General features: G+C 39.2%; 1 protein-coding gene and 1 long non-coding RNA gene across 15 annotated transcripts in view; one reads left to right on the top strand and one right to left on the bottom strand.

Moving 5' to 3' along the window:
- The window catches only part of rims2a (regulating synaptic membrane exocytosis 2a), an 830,253-nt gene that overhangs the window by 196,114 nt on the left and 611,355 nt on the right, over nucleotides 1-22,784 (bottom strand). Inside the window, exon 1 of one of the 14 annotated variants that reach the window (XM_052023911.1) lies at nucleotides 17,310-17,406. The exons of 12 other annotated variants lie outside the window; for them this stretch is intronic. The gene's annotated coding sequence lies outside the window, so the exon portion shown is untranslated. Of the gene's footprint in view, nucleotides 1-4,573; nucleotides 4,877-17,309; nucleotides 17,407-22,784 lie in introns of those variants that run through there. One more of the 14 variants, XM_052023910.1, reaches the window with a different exon arrangement.
- Nucleotides 1,344-15,119, top strand: LOC127574675 (uncharacterized). The gene is made up of 3 exons (XR_007956949.1): nucleotides 1,344-1,519; nucleotides 9,936-10,088; nucleotides 14,825-15,119. It is a non-coding gene; the product is annotated as an uncharacterized LOC127574675 (long non-coding RNA).

Raw genomic sequence — 22,784 nt, 5'->3', positions numbered from 1 at the left:
CAGAATATAATTCCGTCCCTATAACAGGTAGAAAGGAAAGGCAGTTATTTTGCCTCCTGTTTCTTAGTTATCCTGTGGCTCCAGATGAATATAGTACCTATGAGTTGTGCCCAAACTTTCTGCAGCAGTGGAGACAGCTGTAGGAATTTCTCTCTAAGAATGATTAATGAAATAAATACCTTTGGTGTTTTTAATTTCAAATTCACAGGGCAATTACTATTTTGAAAAAGGGCTACCTTATTGCAGAGTAGAATGTAACTGCTCTCAAAGATTATTAATGGCTCCATTGCTCCACATCTCCATCCTTCTGAAAAAAGCTTGAAGAGGATGGTGTCTTCTGGCATATGTTCCACCCAGCTGACTACATACACTGCTATCTTGTCCTGCTCACTTGTATTTTGAAAGTCACCAGCTGCTGGCTCATCTACCTCATTAGCATTCAATACCTGGCAATGGTAAAAAGGACAGACTATAAGATTCTGTGCTTCTGATTCTGGTGGCACCTGCCTACCCCTTAACTGAAGCCTCAGCCAGTTTGAGAGAAAGTAAAGCTCAAATGGTGCCTTGCAAGAATGGAAAGATTTCAGATAGGTAAATGGATTCAGTCTAATCTTAATCCATTCCACACATTGTTCTCACTGGTCTGAAAAATTGAAGCTGAAATTGTTTGTCATCAGGTTGAAACTTGGCTATATACTTAGAATGTGCTTTCTCCAAGCTACAGACCAAGAGGCAGCTAATTGGATAAACTAAAGAAGATAACAATAATTAAATAATCTAAAGGAGTTCACAGAGAGAGTGTGGAGTTCTCCGCATGAAAATGAGTACATTGAGTACATACTGAACATTAACACTAATTCTACATTTATCCTTTTTTTGTTTATTCTCCTCGCATTCTCATCAACTCTCCCTGGACTCTACCACTCACCTACACTCTACAGTGGCCAATTAAATTACCAGCATGCACATCTTCGTATGTGGGAGGAAACTGGAGCATCTGGAGGAAATCCATTCAGACACAGGGAGAATGTGTAAGCTCCACACAGACAGAACCCAAGGTCAGGATTGAGCCAGAATCTCTAGTGCTGTGAGGCAGTGGCTCTACTAGTTGCACCACTGTGCCACCCCACAATAACAGTTAAATAGCAGTATGCAAACAACTTCTATGAAATACTTTTTGAAATGTACGCCTTGCAACCTGTAGGAAATGCACCCAACCAATTTTAGAGCAGCACCGTGATAATGCTTACTTAGATGATCTAGTTTTGTTAAAAATGTTTATTGGGGGTTTTATCTGGGACAATGGTTTAACTCCCCTGCTTTTCTTCAAAATAGTGCTTTGAAATCCATCAAACAGAGGAAACGGGCCATCGATTTAATGTCTCATCCTAAAATTGAGACAAGCATTAAACATAAATAATAACATGATCTGAACTGAAGCCACTGTTGGCATGATGCAGCCAATGTCAAGAACCTTGGTCTGGTATGGAGGAAGTAACCATATTTTGTACTCCTGCTGGTAAGTGTATGTTTTTTGGACATGCTGGTCTACCCAAATACGTAGATGTGCTGGACTAGCATTTCAATTGTGAACTAAGAACTATTTTGGTCAAGGGCTCCCCGCTCCAAATTTCAGTTGAATATTTTTATATCAGAAAGGAAGAATGGAGGATCAGCAGGTATAATTCAAAGCAGGGTCTGTGTTCTACGGATAACGGAGGGGGATTTTTTTTGAACTGTTTGGGAATGAACTGAGGGAGTGGGTAGTTGAGTTGGTGGCATGGAAGTATTAGAGCTAAGGAATTGAAGGCTGACCATCAACTGGATGGCAAGGATTAAGACTAAGATTTGGTGGAGAGTGGTGTTTCAATCTAGCACGGCAGTAGTAAAACATGATTGTGCAATTTATTTTACTTTATTTCCAAAGGTAGATGAACTGTAATACCAACCAATGATCACCCCTGGACTAACTCAGTTTAATTTGCACCACATTTCTCCAAAGGAGCATTGTATGGGGAATGACATTATCCTGGATGCAACTGCAATGAAAATCACATTGAGTGTTAAAGCGGCTCACACTGAGAAGATCCCTGGTTGAATTTCTGGAGAGACATGAAATGAACCCGAAATGGTTGTCAGGAACCTTTACACCAGGAGAAATTGATTTTCAACTGGATAATACTGTAATAAACAGCATTATGCACTGAATTTCTGGGAGCAGAGGGAACATGTTGCACAAGAATCTGTGCAGAGTTTGTTTGCATTTGGGATGAGTGCATTAATCTTTAGTGCAGAAGGTAAACAGATTATCTGAACACTGCCTGGCTATGCCCTCAGTGACGCACATGCAACAGTGAAAAAACACAGCTGATTGCTAACCTATTTCAACCACTTAAAAACCTTTCCAGGTAGCAGCAGAAGAGAAAAACATGACATCCATAGATAAGGATAATAAAAATGTACACAGCCATCCATCATCATTCCAGGTACTCTGATAATTGAACACGCTGTGTAAATTAGTATTAGAGTTCATCTACCTTAGGAAATACAGTAAAATAAATTGCACAATATATTTTAAGCAAAGCATATGCAATCATCATCATCATGAACCTGCATAAAAGGGATCATTTTTGCATATTCAGCTATTAAAAAGATTAAATTGCACAGCTGCATGGAACAAAAACATTTTAAAGATCTAATGTTTTCCTCCTCACTTGGATAGAGTGCTGACACCAACTGAATCACTCATAGCATTGCTCAAGCAGCATTAGGATTGAGGGTTCCACTCTGAAATTTATTTTTTTTAATATAAAAAGGCATAAGTCCAAAACAGGTTTTGGTACAAAATTTGTCAGAACAAAGATTGCACAGTAATACAAAAATGTCATGTTAATGATGTGCTTCATAGACAATTCTATATCATTTGCAACTGGTTTATCCACAAAAAAGACTTTAAAAATATATAAATTTTTTAAATGTTAACATTTTATAAAGGTACCAACGCAAAGTGACTCCAACTTGTTCTAACCTGTTTATATTTTCTTTATTGCTGATTATAGTCATTTATTTGTCTAGTTAACTGATCCTAAGAACCATATTTTCTGGAAATGTCAGCAAATTTAATATAAATACACTGCTAATTCTGAAAATACAATGCTCTTAGATTATGTAAAACGTAAAAATAGAAAATGAACCTGACAATTTAAAATCAGTGGATTAGTTGTGCATGGAATGTTAGGGAAAGGAGCTGTCTTTATTCAAAGACATACTAGTTAGTTAATAATATATCTTAGAATAAAAGACTGGGCAAATGATAGTGATCATCAAAATATTTGGTAAACGAAAAATATCTGTGCTTTTGCACTTCACAAGGAAGTGCTGGAGGTGCACAATAGAGTGCTTCAAACCTGAAGGATACAGAAAGGTCAGATTTTTACATGGGTTTCTCTATCTTTGATCAATAGACAAATGAATACTATTGAGGATAGAATTCCTATCTTGATATTTTGTTTAAAAGCAGAAAAAATACCATTTTTCTCTTTCAGATGCTGACATATTTTAGCTTTCTTTACTTCTATTTTGCTAATGGCTTTCTTTATTTTGACAGTATACTTAAGAAGTACAAGCCCTCTTGCAAGATATTAAGTGCTGTTCCATACCAAAGCTTGTTAGTAATTCAGCTAGTGGCAATGAATTGGCATAATCAACAGAGGACCTTACATCAAAAATCTCACCTTCAGGATATGTAGAGGGAGTAATCAATGTAAATCATGTAATTTAAGCATCATTAACCAATAGTATTTAAAGTAAGGCTTGAACAATTTGGGAGCTGCATTTCCGCAACTTCAATTTGTCCAATCTGACATTTCAAATGGCTAAAATGGAATCAAGGTAAATTCCAAAAACAAAAGGATCCAAAAGCAATACTTGCATGGATTTTGAAATGATAACTATGGGTGTACATTTAGAAATGTGCCCATAAATTCATCTACGATCAGTAATGTGCTATCTAATCATGTTAGCTTGTTGTGCTTTGCTTCTGAAATTGATTCCATTGCATATACATGTGCACATTTTGTCTTTATTATCAATTGAAATAAACTAGACAATGACATCTCCGTGTGGAAATTTTGGAAGGAGAAAAATTATTACAGTAGAAATTCACCTACGCTCATGACTGACCTGTGGAATACAATTTTATCTTTTCTGGATCTGGAATCATCAACTCTTGCTCCCAAGTCAACCCAATCCTCACTGGCAAGACCTGCACCAGTGCTCATAAATGTCCTTCTATGGGGTAGTTGAGAACAAGCCATATCCACTAAACAGATGAATAAAACTTTGACAGCCAGCTAATCACTACTCTTCTTGACACCTCGCTCATCTCTTCTGGCTCAGCGATTGTCAAGCCTATTAAAAACTATGAACCACTGGAAAATTGAAATTGAAAATTATGTAATTAAAATGTTATAATTGTTAAAAATTCAAAAATAAAGATCAACTAAAACCCAGGACATTTACAAATATTTTAAACAATTAAACAATCTAATTAAAACTCAACTCAATTAATTACCTAATATTTATCTTGCTCTCTCATAGCCATTCCTGGACATTCAAATGAGTGGAGATTCTGTTCCTTCACAGGTTCTGAGAGCAGAGGTTTTCCACAGCATAAGTGCTGCAGAATTGCTACAACTTCTAGCTCTAACACAGGCCAACACAGAAGGCAGTCTGGACATGCCTAGTGAAGAGCTGCCTGCATGTTTAAGACTTCACCCTTTATGTGGACATGGAGAAACTGGTGACACTCTCATTGGGAAATGCTGGCAATTCAGCATGGAATATCTGACCTAAATCTGGCCCCTTATTTTTGTGAACCTGTTGAACTTGCTTATTAATTGCCTATTAAACTTGTTCCAGAATGCTAGGACTGAAACTTAACAATCCACATTGGCTTTCTGACATTGACAGTGAATATTCTAAACAGCTCATTCAACTTAATTTTTTTTTTAAACCTCTACATTTTCCTCACTTTTTCTTTAAGTTTCTGCCTTTTTCTCTTTTAATCTAGTCTTTCTTTCCTTTTGTTTATCTTACTGTACACACTTTATTTATGTTGATTTTTAAATTTTAGTAATTGTAACATATTTCATTTGAACCTTCTGCATTTCTGTGTTTACTGGTTACAAAGAGGCACAGTTTGTATCTTGGGCCTGAGCTAAATCAACAGGCAGGCTTTACAGCATGAAGTTGCCAAGGTAAACAGTATCACTTTTGTTCAAGTTTGGTGCCAACTTTTGCCAGACAATGTCTTTAATGTTGGTTCATTCCAAGTCTTCAGAACACCTCATAGCTCTTACTGTTTGCCATGTATGTCCAACTTCCAGTATGGCAGGAATTCAAAGTGCAATAAAATCTTGAGCATACACCGTATATAGCAAATTAGTGCAATGCAATTAAATGATACAGGGTCAGCTGTTCATCAAATCATTGTAAGGTACAACATTAAAGGAGACCATTCAAAAAATAATGGATGTGTTGGTTCTTCCTCTCCACGGCACTGCAAAATACTGTTAAGCCTATAACTAATTTCTTTTTAAAACACAATTGAATCTGCCACCCCTAGCCTTGGAGGCAATGCATTCTATATCACAGTAACTGTGAAAGTGAGTTTCTATCATATTAAATCTGTGTTCCCTTGTAAACGATTTCTCTCTATTTACTCTCTCTGCATCATTCATGATTATGGACACTTTTTTTCAACCTTCTTTACTGCAATGAAGACAGAAATCTAACTTCTTTATTCTCTCTACATAAGTGAATACTCACAACCTGGTGCCATTCTCAGAAATAACTTCTGCACCCTAAGGCCTTGACATTCTTTCTAAAACGTGGTGCTCAGAATTGAATACAATGCAACATATGTTTTATCAAGATTTAGCAGAACCTTTTGGAAATGTGGGCAGAGGAATGACAGATGGAGTTTAATCCAGACAAGTGTGAGGTGTTGTACTTTGGAAAGTCAAATCTAAGAGGAAAGTATATAATAAATGACAGGATCCTTAGGAGCATTGATGTACAGCGAGATCTTGGGTTGCAAGTCTATAGCAAGTGGTAACACACGTAGATTTGGTTGGCACATGAAGAATAAATGCTGGGATGTCATGTTGCGGCTGTATAAAACTTTGGTTAGGCCTTATTTGGAGTACTGTCTGCAGTTATGGTCACATTACAAGAAGGGTGTGGAGGCTTGGGAGATGGTGCAGAAGAGGTTTACCAGAATGTTGCCTGTATTAGACAGTATTAGCTATAAGGAGAGGTTGGACAAAGTTGGATTATTTTCTCTGGAGCATCAGAGGCTGATGGGCAACCTGATAGAAGTATATAAAAAGACAGGAATAGATAGGGTAGATAGAGTCTTTTTCCCAGAATAGAAATTTCAAATATTTGAGGCCATAGGTTTAAGGTGAGAGGGGGAAAGTTTAAAGGAAATTTGTGAGGCATTTTTTTTTTACACAGAGCAGTAGGTGCCTGCCAGGGGAGCTGGTGGAAACAGATACAACATCAACGTTTATCCATTCAGACAGGCACATGAACAGGCAATGAATGGCAGGATACAGACCACGTGCAGGCAGATGTGCAGTTTAAATTGGCATCATGGTTGGCACAGACATCGTGGGCCAAAGGGCCTGTTCCTGTGCCAATTCAAATATTTCTGTACATTCACAACTGCACCTCTCAATTCCACAGCTCTTTAAAATTGTACTAGTTAGTTTGAGCAACCTCTGCTGAATCTGCCTACCAAAATATATAACTTCACATTCCACTGTATTAAACTTTATTTCCTTTTTAATATTACACCAGCCTCTGTGCTCTTAAACTCTGTTGCAATTCTCACTGTTTACTAACTTTGCATTTTTTGTACATTGGCAACATAGAAACTGTGCCTGGTATATCAAGTTATGGTTGTTGTCCATCAAATTCTTGGTGGCCTTGGTGAACGCCACTCTAGTCTGAAGTGCAAGTTCATTTCGACTCTCTTATCTGTCCCTTAAATCAATATTGTATCCATACTACCATTGTTTCTCTATTTTCATTGGCTTCAATCCTGTTCAAATTTCTATGACGTGTTACTTTGTCAATCCCTTTTGAAGGTCCATATACGCAACATGATACTTTATTAACTCTACTACTTCATAATGTAACTATTACTTTCCATTCACCTTTGGCTATAGATAAGGGGCCAGCAGATCGGAGAATGAATAATGTAATGAGATGTTCAAATAAGAAAAGGAATAGGCAAAGAGGCTGAGCTAGAGAGGCTAATATTAGTGGTGGACATTGTAGTAGAAACATATTTTGTGGGACAATATAAATCAGCATTTAAAGAGGTACATTTTAGAGAGGTACATGGACAGCCAGCATTGATTTGATAAGGAAGGTTGCACTTGACTAATGAATGTTTTAACATCAATGAGGGGAGTGTATCTTATGCCGTTTACACAAAGTTCAACATAATAGATTGATCACTAAAAGCAAAAGGGATCAAAGGGGAAGTATCAAGTTGGATTAAAGGCCTTTACTTCCTGTTGTCTCAGCAACAGAAAGTAAAGGCCTATATCAATGGGAATCTTAGTGACAGTGTGCATTGGGGTTCCATGTAAACTTACAACTAGGCTGCATGCTGCTTGTGGCATTTACAAATGATTTCCACTTAATTGTTGGGGAAAAAATTAGGTAGATTGCTGATGATACCAAAATTGACAGTGAGGTTGATTGTGAGGAAGTTTTACGTTACAGAAGACATTAACAGACTGGTTAGATGGGTACGAAAGTGCTGAACAGAATTTAATCTGGATAAGTATGAGGTGATACATTTGGGGAATGCAGAGAAGGCAAGAGAATAATGATAAAGGGAAGGAATAATGATATAGAGTTCTTTGAGGAGGTGACCAGGAAGACTGATGAGAGTAGTGCAGTGGATGTGGTCTACATGGATTTTAGTAAGGCGTTTGATAAGGTTCTGCATGGTAGGCTTCTTCAGAAGGTCAGAGACCAAGGGATCCAGGGAGGTTTGGCAGTGTGGATTCAGAATTGGCTTGCCTGTAGAAAACAGAGGGTTGTGGTGGAGGGAGTGCATTCAGATTGGAGGGCTGTGACTAGTGGTGTCCCACAAGGATCAGTTCTGGGACCTCTACTTTTTGTGATATTTATTATTGACTTAGATGACGGGGTGGAAGGGTGGGTTAGCAAGTTTGCAGATGACACAAAGATCAGTGGTGTTGTGGATAGTGTGGAGGGCTGTTGAAGCTTGCAGAGGGATATTGATAGGATGCAGAGCTGGGCTGAGAAGTGGCAGATGGAGTTCAATCCAGAGAAGTGTGAGGTAGTACTCTTTGGAAGGACAAACTCCAAGGCGGAGTACAAGGTAAATGGCAGGATTCTGGGCAGTGTAGAGGAGCAGAGGGATCTGGGGGTTCATATCCACACATCACTGAAAGTCGCCTCACAGGTCGATAGGGTAGTTAAGAAAGCTTATAGGATGTTAGCTTTCATAAATCGTGGGATTGAGTTTAAGAGCCGCAAAGTAATGATGCAGCTTTACAGAACTCTGGTTAGGCCACACTTAGAGTACTGTGTCCAGTTCTGGTTGCCTCATTATAGGAAGGATGTGGAGGCGTTGGAGAGGGTGCAGAGGAGATTTACCAGGATGCTGCCTGGATTAGAGAGTATGGATTATGAGGAGAGACTAAAGGAGCTAGGGTTTTACTCATTGGAAAGAAGGAGGATGAGGGGAGACATGATAGAGGTATACAAGATATTAAAAGGAATAGGTAGAGTGGACAGCCAGCGCCTCTTTCCCAGGGCACCAATGCTCAAAACGAGAGGACATGGCTTTAAGGTAATGGGTGGGAAGTTCAAGGGAGATGTCAGAGGGAGGTTTTTCACCCAGAGAGTGGTTGGTGCATGGAATGTGCTGCCTGGAGTGGTGGTGGAGGCTGATACGTTGGTCAAGTTCAAGAGATTGTTAGATAAGCATATGGAGGAATTTAAGACAGAGGGATATGTGGGAGGAAGGGCTTAGATAGTCTTAGGTGTGGTTTGAAGGGTGGCACAATGTGGTGGGCCGAAGGGCCTGTATTGTGCTGTATTGTTCTATGGTTTCTATGGTTCTAAGGACACTAAGAAGTGTTGAGCAATGAGAGATCTTGGAGTGCATATTCAAAGATTTGTAAAGGTAGAGAGATTGATAGATAACACAATTAAGACGAATACAGGACATTTGACTTTATCACCTGAAACATGATTTCTAGTAGCAAGGTGGTCATGCTAGAACTCTATTAAACACTGATTGGGGTGCAGCTGGAGTACTGTGCATAGTTCTGGTCACCACAGCGCAGAAAAGCTGTTATAGCACTGGAGATGGTGCAAAGAGATTTATGAGGAGTATTAGAAATCATCATGAAAGCAGACTGACTTGGCTGGGATTGCTCCACTGGAAGGCAGGAGATTGAAGTGAGATTTAATTGATGTGTGAAAGTGTGAGTGACCTAAAAATGGTGAACAGGAATGACTTATTTCCCTTGGCAGAAAGATTGATAACAAGGGAACATAATTTAAATTAGCTGTTAGAAGGATTAGTGGGGAGTGAAGGATCCAAGTGTAGTAGGGATATAGAACTCATGGTCTAAAATTGTGGTGGAAATGGAAAACCCAATCACATTTTAAAGATGCCTGGAAGACCAGATGAGGTGTGGGGATCTACAAGGTTATAGACTGAGAGCTGGAAAGTGGGAATAATCTGACTGGCTCCATTTTTGGTTGGAAAAGATATGATGGGCTGAATAACCTCCTTAACATAGTGCAAGTTTCGATGCAGCTGCTGAACCTCTGGTTGGATATACATCTTAATTCCTGTCTTTGTCAACCCTCAGATTAATCTATTTGGATAGCAAGGTACAATTTAACAAATTACAAGCCCAAGAAATCACAGGCGGTCATCTTCCTTGGAAGAGGTTACTTTGGACATGCCTTCCTTTAAATGTATCAAAGAAGATAGGAGAGACAAAATCAGAATTTGCCCTCAGGTTGGTATCATCCTGTTCTCATTATGATTTGCTTCCATTCTCATTCACGGGCACACGGGCAAAACTACCATAAATAAGTTCAGTTTCAAGATAATTTTTGCAACCGGTATATTCATATTTGTTGTCTTTCATCACTGGTATATAAGAACAGTCTGGCAGAACTATAACTTATGAAAAAAAACAGCACTTTAAAGGCTTCATGTATCCCTGCATACTAATTTTTGCAAGGAGCAACACTGCTACAAATACCCTAGCATATGTACTTAACAAACTTGCGAAAACTAGCATAGGATGAGTCATGGATAAAACAAGAAACACAGCAAGCATGGAGCTGGAGAAGGACATGAGAACTGTCACCAGATGGTCCCCTTCACTTTATGAAACTGGAAAGATGTAACATTCACCTATTTGTATGTGGTGGTAGAAGAAACAATAATATTGCAATCATTAGTGAACTTTTTGCTTATTGTGAAGTTTTACAGAGATTAGCTATCAAGGAGAAACATACAAAAAGTTGGAGGATGATGAAGGCCTTGACAATTAGTGGTTGAGCGCAGCTGTTATACAGATTTGAATGATGATCTGGAACCTTTAGTGACAGTTGTCTCAGACAATGCCCATTAGTTTTGACAGTGATTACAGATAATTATGTCAATAATATACGTGCAATAAGGTGCAGAAAGTCTTGCCTGGTTCCAACTGATCTCCCTGGCATGCCTTCTTTCACCTTGAACTATTTTAATCATCAATTATTATGTTTGGGAACTTCTTAGGCAGTTTCAATTGTTACGTTTTCTTCAATTTACCATATAGCTTGGAATTTTAACAAGTACTTTTCTGTTTCAAACTGGAGTTAATGTCTGTATGAAAATAGATTTTTAGTATTATATATTATCTTTATCTTTGTATTATGATGAAATATCGTAAATGTTTTGATACTTGTTCACTTTTGAGTAATACTGGGCAGTATTTGTTCCATGTGAACTATCCTCTAAGTAAACAAAATAAAAAGGCACCCAAATGCTTCTGAAGCTATGACAAAAATATTTTAAAAATCAGCCCAAAGATTCTCTACCTTTCCGCATGTGAAATTTCCATTTTCATCTCTCTAGATGAATGAGCATAACATATTTTTCATTGCCTTGGAGTCCATGAATCTACAGCATTAACATAAAACTAATGTGGAATGCACAAGGACATTTTAGGACAGAAATCCACATGCAGCATCAATGGAGTGGAAATCCATCAAAAATGAATATGCACAGTCCTCTGAATGTGGCCACACCATTATCCAATACAATTGCAACAATCAAATGTCTTTTGATTCTTTGCAGGAATCATAGAAAGTAAACTAGGCTTCAAATTCTGACAAAGGTAACCTTATCCCCATGAGTAAGAATACAATGGATTGTGGAAGTGGGAGATTAAGAGGGAGGGTGATTTAGGAAACAGGCTTCATAAGCAGAGCTTTTAATGCACAACCCAATTACATTTCTCTTGTCCAACAATGGTTGCTTTACTCCCTCTGCTGGATATCCACAGGACAAACACAATGTACACAACCCGCACAATTTTGTTTCAAAAAATACATCGCCACATTTCTCTACAATTTTTAGTTCATTACTTTTTCATTATTCTTACCATTAAAACATCCACATAATGGACCGAAATCTGTAGTAAGTAAATATATAAAAACTTGAGCAATGCTAGCAAAGTCTTAATGCATGTTCCACATCTAAATGCTTATGGTTGGGATGATGGATATAATGTTTTTTTTAATATGGCTTACTTTAATCTACCTTTATCTCTTTTGGTGCCACGTTACAAAAAACAATAACAGATTTATTACTGAAAAATTACTTTTATATTTTATAACTTACTTTCAAAGGATTGAACAGATCATCTTTTAAACTGTTCTTTCCTGCTGCTTGCACCATCTACCCAACATCTGATAATCAGTCAAATGCATTGTAACAATGCAAAAGGCTGCCTGAGAAACAAGAGGTGGGGGTGAATTAAGATGTTGCAGGTGATTCGTTTAGTTTAGTAATGTTGGGAAACAAAAGTGGTACAGTTTAGTAATGTTGGGAAACAAAAGTGGTACTCATCGTATATGTTTACATTGAGTATTTATCTTCTAATAGATTTAAAATAAACCATTCAAATCCCCCTTCTCTTCTGGAATCTTGCCGTACAAAATGGCAGCTGAGATATTTTAGCTGAGGTGCACTATTTTGTGCTGTGATAGTTGTCAAATTAGTGCATCTCATGAATTTGAGGGATATGACTAACAAGTTGTATCAGTTTGGAAATGTTACAATCCATATTATTAACATCTTGCACTTGATCAACACAGAATACATATTCGTAGAACCTTAGAATTCTTATGGCATAATTTTTTTTGTTAGAGGATGATTATTTACAATAACACTGATATCAAGGTTGAAATCCAGATCATAAGACATAGGAGCAGAATCAGGCCATTCGGCCCATCGAGTCTGCTCTGCCATTCAATCATGGCTGATTTATTTTTCCCTCTCAAGCCCATCCTCCTGCCTTCTCCCTGTAACCTTTGACACCCTTATTAATTAAGAACCTATCAACCTCTGCTTTAAATATATCCAATGACTTGGCCTCCACAGCCGTCTGTGGCAATGGATTCCGAAGATTCATCACCTTCTGGCTAAAGAAATACCTCCCCATCTCTGTTCTAAAGGGAAGTCCTTCTATTCTGAGGCTGTGCCCTCAGGTCCTGGACTTTCTCACTGCTGGAAGCATCCTCTTCATGTCCACTCTATCCAGGCCTTTCAATATTTGGTAGGTTTCAATGAGATTCCCCCCTCATCCTTCTAACCTCCAGCGAGTACAGGCCTAGTCATCAAATACTCCTCATACACTGACCCTTTCACCCTCGGGATCATTCTTGTAAACTTCCTCTGGACCCTACCAATGCCAGCACATCCTTCCTTAGATATGGGGCACAAAACTGCTCACAATAATCCAAATGTGGTCTTATAGAGCCTTATTTTCAGATTGAAAGGTGATTGTGACCATTTCCAGGTTGAATATTTGCCCCAGAAATTAAATCACATTGCTCTAAGGAGCCATCATTGTTGGTTTCTCCTAGAAAAGCCATGCTTTCATTACACTGCTGCTTCTGGGGTCCCAATCCAACACTGGGAAATTTACCAAGCTGGTCTCTTTAATGGTCTTATTTTAGTTTATGTCCCTGCACCAACTGCATGACTTCCCAATGACTCTCAGCCCTGGGTTCCAGACCTACCCACAAGAGCCCTGAAGTGTACACTGGTAGCAGAGACATTAGGTAAGCAAACTTATTAGTACTCATAGTTCAGATATGCGGGTTCATATCCCACCAAGTGATTTGTTTAAAATAATACAGATTTTTTTAAAATCTAGTTTTAGAAATGGTGAGAAGGAAACCATCACATTGTCATTAAGGCCAAGATGATTTGCAAATGCCCTTCAAAGGAAGAAGGCCAATGTGTGACTACATGCCCACAGCAATGTGGCTGCCTCTTAACTGTGGTTGGCCCAGCAAGCCACTCGGTTGTAACAAACCTGCTATCTTAAAACAGAGAAAAGATCAAACCTGGGCACCAAAATTCAGACACAGCAAATTTGCTGCCTGGTCAGTCGACCTCAGAAAGCCATCCTCACAAACATCTGGGGACTAGTGTCTAAATTGGGATGGCCATCCCACAGCTTACTCAAGCAACAGCCTGATATGGTCACAGTCATGGAACCATAGTTTAAAGACAATTCCTCCAATCCAATCCCCAGGTGCTGTGTGTCCCATTGGAAAGAAAGACCCAGTCACATACAGATGTGAGAGTGTACTGCTGTTAGTCCTCAACACGTACTTTTTAAAAAAAATGATTTGTCATTGGCAGGGCCAGCATTTATTATCCATGCCTAACTGCCCTTGAGAAGGTGTTGCCATACCAACTTCTTGAACCAATGCAAGAAGGGACTTGGGGCATCAGTTAAACATGGGAAAGGAATCTTCCTCCTGATTTCCTCCAACTGTTCTTCCTCAGCCCATGAATCAGTGCTGTTCCATGTTGAACAATTCTTCGAAGAAGCACTGAGGATAGCAAAGATACAGAATATGGGTGGCCAATGTCCATCACAGTCTGAGTTCATTGATCCTGCAGGATGTAGTTGTCAGACACAGTCTAGAGCAGATAATGAGTGTATGATGCCTAAACCAACTTGACCTCATCCTCACAAATCCACCTGTACCAGATTCATCTATGACTACATTTGTAGGAGTGCCCACCACATAGTCCTTGTGGAAATGAAGCCCCATTGTTACACCATTTATACAGAGGTCCCCCTTGATGGTGTTGTGTGGCTCTACAATTTTGTTGAATGGAATAAATTCAGAACAGTTCAGGCAGCTCAAAACTGATCATTCATGAGGCACTGTATACCATCAGCAGCATCAGATTTGTATTCTGCCACAATCATTGGTACCACATGGTCCATTAATCATTAGTGTCAAGCCAAGTGAACAGCATTGGTTCAATAAGGAATGAAGAAGAGCATGCTGGAAACATCACCAGGTGTATCTAAGAATGAGGTACCAATCTAGTGAAGCTGTAAACAAGACTATATGTATGATAAACACGAAAAACAGCATGTAATATACAGAACTAGTGATCTAATAAACAAAGTTATTGATCAAAGCTCTGCAATCCTGTTACATCTAGTCATGAATGGTGGTGGACAATCAAACAACTAAAGGAGGAGCAGAATCCAAGAACATCCCCACCAACAATGGTGGGGCCCAGCACGAGAAATAACTGTTCAGCCTGAAGTGCTGAGCAGGTGATCCATCACGGCTTCCTCCTGAGATCCACGCCATCACAAAAGCCAGTCTTCAGCCAAATCCACTCACACCATGCAATGTGAAGAAATGATTGAGAACAGCTGCAGCTGAGGCTTTGGGACCAGATAACATCCTGGCTGTAGAACGTTCCAATACAGTTACATCACTGGAGTCTACTTGACAATGTTAAAGGTATGTCTGTACAAAATTAGCAGCATAAATCCAATCTGGTTAATTGCCATACAATCTGCCATCTACAAAATGCATTGCTGTTACTTATTTAGGCTGGTCCAACTGCACATACTAAACCTGCAACCTCTGCCATCAAGGAGGACAGGGGTAGAAGGTGCATGTGAACACTACCACATACAAGATACCCTCTAAACCTTGACTTGTCAGCCTTACACTGTTGATCAAAATCCTGGAACTGGCTATACTATAGCATTGTGGGAATACCTTCAATGGAAGGACTGCAGCAATTCATGAGGCAGATCAGCTCCACCTTGTCATGGGGTGGGCAATGAATGTGGCCTTGCCATTGATACCCACAACCCCAAAATTGAATTAGTAATTATAGGACCACCCCTTCTCCCCACTGGACCTCAACCTCCTGTTGTTTATCCCACACCAGACCCAATTTTTGGATCACTGCTCCCACCACATCCCATTCCCTGAACTTGCTCCAATCTCTGGACACTTGGGACTAACAGGCCCTGATTTACATGCCCACCACAAACCCCGATCATCATGAAGCTGCTCCCCTCCAGCCCAGGCTCTGGTGCTCTCAGCCATCTTCCCTGCACGGTGACGTGGACCTTGTCTCAGTTCCAGATGTAGAATGCTCTTTGGTGGGCTACAGGAGATGTATAATAGCTGCTTAGTAACATGCAAAACCTTGCACACTGCTGAATTTTGTGGCAACAGGCCTATACTAAAGTGCTGATCCTGGGGGCCTCACTTTAATGCACCACTCCAGGCTCTGCAGATAGTCTACACCCACCTCTTTCCTTTTTAAAATGGTTTTGCAGTGTCTTCATCACCTTTCCAGCCACAATTCTCCTCCTATTTCAACTGTTCAGGCTGGCTTTCAGTCAGACAGGCTGACTGCAGAGTTGTAGACCCTTCAAAAGGTGTTCATCTCTCACAATTTTGGGTTAACTACTGAGGCATATAGCCACCCACATTGCAAGCATATTAGTTAGCATGCAGCTCATATCAGAAGCAACAAGCCTACATTAATCTTGCATCGTGACTCAATGTTTGTCTTCAGGGGGTATCAACTTCAGCCCCATTATGTTTTCCTATGGTTGATAATACTTCAACATCTCAAAAGGTTACTGCACGTTAATGTTGATAACCTGCCAATGTATTTTATGTTTATCACACATATTGCAGTTAGGCATTTGAAAAACCAATGAAGATGGCACATCTTCCCTTGGCCCTTTAGTACTCTTTTAACGATACCAATGAACTTCTAGATCCCAATCTTTTTCAGTTCTTTGGATGCCTCACCACAGTGCATGTGATGACCACCTTTAAAATGTGCTGGCAGAATATTAACATTGCCATGTAGCAATGTTTGCTAATTTTTTTAAGACACTGAAGTGTTAGAAACCATTGAAAAAGCCTGATGTATTTTCACAGACATGGCCCAATGCAGCATACTTGATAGGACTGGCCCTATACCTGGAACATCAGACCATTCCCTTACTAGCTTGGCCACTGCAGAGTTAGCAGCATAAGTCAAGAAGACCACAACTTCTTCCCTTGTAGCATAAATGGAAGTAACCTGATTTCTGAGATTGTAATGGAAGCTCACACTTCTATCATATTAGCTCAGCTTTCTGTCATGTAAGAGTCTACTTTTCCCACTCAATTTCAGAATGATGCCAACATAGATGTGGATAATAAAGTGCAAAATGGCTTGTGCAGCATTAGAGCAATTAATCCACCAAAAGTTACAAGGATTACTGATTTGCCACCTCAGGGGAACAATAGTGGATCTGTGAAGCCTTAATATCCTTTCTCAAGGTGACCGCATACACTCTTTCACTAGTTCTACTCACCAGATACCCTTTGCTGTTCACCAGTCAATACAAGCTGCCACCACTTAAGCTCAGAGGGTACACGCTGAAGCTGGGTCTTCTAGGCCTAAGGTTGCTCAAGGGCATCCGCCCAGTCCACCTGTAGCCTCCCCCACTGAAAGCCAGCAGCTTTCTATCTGAAAGATTGCAGCCAATGGAAAAGCACTTTGCCAGCCAGGGACACATGGGAAGCAGACATTAAAGGAATGTACAGGGTGAGTGGTTGTTGTTTTTGTACAATATGACTTGCTTTGATTTACTAATTTGGTTTGGAATGCTTACTTTGTGTTGGCTTTCATTTTTGAAATGTGGCCAAGTGACCTCTGTGTTCCTCAGCTATAGAGGCAAGGCAGCAGAAATGTTGTTTTAGCATACCGATAATCTGCTCCACCAAATTTCATGTTGCAGCATGACATTCATCACATGATGTTGTTCACTATTACAGGGCTTTTGGAATGGAGACAACAGCCATGTTGTCAGCAGATAGGTTTTGATGCCCAGAAGTCACTCTTTGGTTTATCAAGGTGGCTCAAGTACCTCTACTTGTATAACTCAATGCTGTCGAATGAAGTCAACATGAGCACTACAGGATGCTGGGCATTTTTCTTTAGGCCATCCCCGGGTTCCCGGGAATGGGTTCTGTTTTTACAGACAATTTTGTCCATAAGTCGGAAAATACACAACAATCAGTTACAATGGTAATCATACTACCACAGTGTTGTAATAAATGGCATCAAAAGCACTGAAAAGAATGAACAAATACTAAAAGTAGACAGAGAGAGCAAATTAGTTCTGCCACTCGTAGGAACAAGTGTATGTATGTACGCTGGACTTCTGATTTTAATAATATTACAGGAGCTTGTTCGTATGTACAGGTTTTCCATAAATTGGGTGTTCGTAACCTAGGGACAGCCTGTACCCATTTTCAAGATCTGAACAAGACTCATATTTATTGCTCCTCTGTAACTGTCCATGAGTCACTTTCTTGAAATGCCAGTTAAGGTTCTCCCACTGGGCTGTGGGATAAGGATTTAAACCCATTGATGTTGGACTGGCAAAATGTTTCCAAATCAGGATGTGTGACTCAGAGGGAAACCTGCAGATAATGAGGTTCCAATGTACCTGCAATTTTATCCTTCTTGGTGCAGTGCATACAGGTTTGCGAGGTGCTGTCACAGGTTGCCCGGATGAGGAAATGCAGTGCATTTTATAGATGGTACACATTGCAACCGATGGTAGAGAGCATGGATGATTAGGATGACATGTCCTGGATGGTCTTGAGCTTCTTGAGAGTTGTTGACACTGCACTCATCCAGGCAAATGGTGAGTATTCTAACATGCACTTGATTTGTGCTTTGTAGATGACAGAATGGATTTGGGGTGTTAGGAAGTGAGGCACTCATCAAAGAATACCCAGAGTCTGGCTTTGCTCTTGCAGCCATAGTTTTATGTGGTCGGTCCAGCTGAGTTTCTGGTCAATGGTAATCTCTCAGGATATTGATGGTGGGAATTTTGTAACAGTAACACCACTGATTGTCAAGGATAAGTGGTTAGACTCTCTCTTGTTGAACGTGGACATATACTGGTACTTCTTTGGTGTAAATATTACTTGTCATTTATCTGAAGCCCACATCCGAATTTTATTTCAGTCATGTTGTACGCTGGCTGCTTCATTTGCTGAAGATTTGCATATGGAATTGAATATTGTGCAATCATCAACAAACATCCTCACTTTCCACCTCATGATGAAAAGAATGTAAGTGGTGAAGCAGCTTAAGAGAATTTGACCTGGGAAACTGCCCTCAGGAGCTCTAGCAGTGAAGTCCTAGGGCTCTAACAACCACAACCATCCTTGTGAGAAGTACGATTCCAAACACTTTTGATGCCTACAGCCTTCAGTTTTATCAGGGTGCCTTGATGCCACATATGGTCATATGCTGCCAAGGACAGTCAATTTCAACTCTGAAATTCAGCTGAATTCAGTGCATATTGGATCAAGACTGTGATGAGGTTTGAGACCATGGTCCAAGCAAAGTAAAACTGGAAATCAGTGAGTAGGTTATTCATGATTAATAGCACCATCAATGACAGCTTTCTGATGATTGAAAGGATACTAATTGGGTAGTATTAGCTGAACTAGATTTGTTCTTCTTGTGAACAAGACTCACTCGGGCAATTTTCCATATTGTTGGATGGATATCAGTGTTGTAACTGTCCTGGAACAGCTGGGCTCACGGAGGAACCGGATCTGAAATGCAGATATTCAGTTCTACAGTAGGGTTGTTGTTAGGTCCCACAGCCTTTGCTTTATTCAGAGCTAACAGCTGTTTCTTGAAATCACTGTGAGGGAATTGAATTGACCAGACACTGCCTTCTATGTGATGATCTCAAGAGAAAGCCAAGATGAATGACTTATTTGGCCCTTGTGGTTGACATGGTTGCGAACGCTTCAGCCTCTTCTTTAGCATGGACATGCTGAACCCTGCTATCACTTAGGATGGGAATGTTCTTGGAGCCTCCTCCTCCTCCTCCTTTTATAGCTGTTTGGTTGGACATTAACATTCATGATTACTTATGGTTGGCCTGCATAGCTTTGATCTGATCTGACTTGACCTTCTGGTTATGAGATCCTTTAGCTCTGTCTGTTGCATGCTGTTTTTATTGTCAACACACATGTACTCATAAATTGCAAGTTTAATTAGGCTGGCATCTCAACATTTTTAGGTGTGTCTTGTGCTGCTTCTGGAGTTCTGTTAAAGGAGAGACATGGAGGTTCAAACCAGTTGCTTTGGACAAAGTGCCCACTAATGAACCCATGTCTGACAATATCAGATCTGTGCAGGGGCTTTGGAAGCAGCCAAAGCTTTACAGTGCTTGGCGTACAAATCCCTTTGGCAACTTAAAGGAGTGGCAGAAAATAGCAAACATTTCTTAAATCATAGCATCAGCCAAAAGAAATCAACTAGCAAGGAAACCCGAAAGTCGTCAATGATCTCTTTAAAGATAAACAGAGCTGATTTTAACATTAAACCAGTTTTAAATTAAAAGCTCAACTACTACCTCTGAAATTAGGATATCTTAATACACAGGTTTCATTTGTATGCCACTTGCTCACCTTCCATAGCCTCTCTATCCACAAGCTGGCAACCATCTTTGATTGCCTCCCAGTATAGTATGCAAGAGAACAGCAGGAAGTTCCACAAAGGTCCAATGAAAGGGAAAAAGGTTAAAATCCAGGGGAGTCCAAATTTTCTTTGTGAATGAAGGAAAACTGTCCTGCTCCTTCATGTATTCTTCATAGTTAGCCTGATAGTGTATTCCAGCTCAGGCCAGAGTTAAAATCAGAGTTGGGTCCTGCTGGCTTAATCTTATTAAGCCTGAGATCAGGGTCATGATTAAGTGGAGGTGGGGAGTCACTTAGTGCAAGAGTCCAAGGCTTATCTGTTGGGGCCATTGCACCAGGCTATTCCCTATCTCCTCTTGCTCTAGAAAAAAAACACCAAAAACATCGATTTAAAACTTCTGAGCCCAGGTTTCGGCTGCAGGAAGGTTTTGCTAGCACACCACTTGTGTTCACACCTCAGCTTGAAAATGGATACTGAATCCTGATGTAATTATAGGACAAAATCTATTAATTTAAACAAAACCTTACTTCAGTATTTCTGGTGATTAAGCAGGGAGGAAATTGGATTGGTATAAGAATTGACATCTATTATTTTAGTTAACCCACTATCATTTCTCTGTCTGGTGAAATCAATTAAAATCGGAGCTCTTCAAGCTCAATTGTTGTATCAACTCCTGAAAAGGTCCCTTGCTTCTTTGGTTTAATACATTATCAAAAATAAAGATCCTTCCCAAAATTAAATCATTCTTTTTGACAATACATGAAACCAAAGAATTCAGCTGTAATTCATAAAATGACTCAATATTTTAAAGCAAGATAATAAGTTAAAATGGATAAGAGCATAGAACAAAAACTAAAGAGGAAGACACAAGAAAAAGAATCAAATAGCTAACATCAGTTCAGAGAGACATACATATATCGATAATGCTGCAAAGTTGGATATGTATTTAGCTAACAACTATAACTTAATCACCCGAAAAGCATTCAAAAGAACTTGCCTTTCCTTCCGTTAACAGGTGTAAATTGAGCTTTTTCCTCAGCATCTTTATAACATTAAAAAACACAAGCAATGGAATTAATAGACTGGTAACATCTGAGTAAAAAAAGAGGCCAATGGAATGCAATATCCAGACTGCACAATACATGGAAATGTTCATTGAAACTTGATTTAACATACTGTAAACTGCACAATGACATAATAAGTGGAAAAATACATACACACACATATTCACATAAAAGATTTATCAGTCATCAATTTGAATTAGGAAGCTGCATTTCCTGATACAAACTGATGCAGTTAAAGGAGAGACATGAAGGTTCAAACACAACTGGAGTTCTTATTCCATTTTAGGTTTTGCAGATTCTTTTCGTCCTTTGTTGAAATATGATACAATTAATTTATGTCCTATGGTACAAAGAAAATGTTTTCTACATAAGCTGTGACATAAATATTTCCCTGTGATGCTGTCCATTATTTACATTTGAGGGTATCTGTTAAGTTTGATGCTTATTGGTTGAGTGCTGCTTTTGTGACAACATTTCTTCTATTAACTATTACAGGGGAGAAGTACATCTTTCATCACTTGCAATGAACATGCAACAGAATACCAACCAATGATTGCAATTACCTCTGCACATTCAATTCTTTTGACCTCAGCTTCCTTTGGATGGCAACTGATACACATGCTCCATTTGGTGCTGGTAATCAAAGATGAATTTCTCCCCCAATTTTCTTTTCCAAAATAGCCAATCTGTCTAAGATAAGCTTAATGGAGAAAGACTACTTCCCAATAATTAAGAATGTCCATTCAACTCCCAAAATGTCAATCTTGTACCATAGCACATAATTCAATCATTTAAATATCTATAAGTCTTGGGGAACAGTGATAAATATTCCTTTGGTGTTAATATTTCCAACAGTTATTTTCTTTAATCTTACTTCTAAGTGGTTAAATTTCTGCAATCAATACTTTTGCAACTATATATTTTTTTTCAAATATGCAATATATTTACTAAAGAAAAAAGTTCCTTTTCCTTTTTAAAAAATGGCTTGCTTCAAGAAATTGGAATATAAAAGAGGATATTTCTGGATGATGCATGTATCTTAGTATGAGGTGCTCAGATATAGCATTTTCTTTGATGGACTGTGAATATTGAATGTGAATTATCCAATATGATGTTTGTACAACAAGCAACATAGTATAACACATGGACCAACAGGCTCCAGAGGTTGCAATACAATTTAATAATGGATCTGTTGAATACTTATTCAAGCCAAGGCAAAAAGCTGTCAATTTATTGACAGAAAACACTGGATGATTATAAATAACTAAACCAAAATTTGGTACTAACACAGTTTAGATGGACAGGACATCTCTCCTTAACTGGAAAACATAAATAGTAAGGTAAACAGAGTCACAACAGTATTCACATCACAGCACACAAATCCTACTTGGGTCATAGACAAGACAAACCTTCCTCCACCTCTGACCATTGTTCCTGAGCATTTTCATTGTCTTCTTCTGCATAATGCCAACAAAATTCAAATTCAGACTGTAAGACTCTTGGATACTTCTGACTAATGAAAAGTAAGTCTGAAGAAAAACAAACTAGTATCTCCAAAATTAAAATGA

Source organism: Pristis pectinata, chromosome 9 (assembly GCF_009764475.1).
Source record: "Pristis pectinata isolate sPriPec2 chromosome 9, sPriPec2.1.pri, whole genome shotgun sequence".
NCBI classification, from domain to species: Eukaryota; Metazoa; Chordata; class Chondrichthyes; order Rhinopristiformes; family Pristidae; genus Pristis; species Pristis pectinata.
Note: the sequence above shows the minus strand (reverse complement) of the source record. Positions and strands in the feature narration are given on the sequence as shown.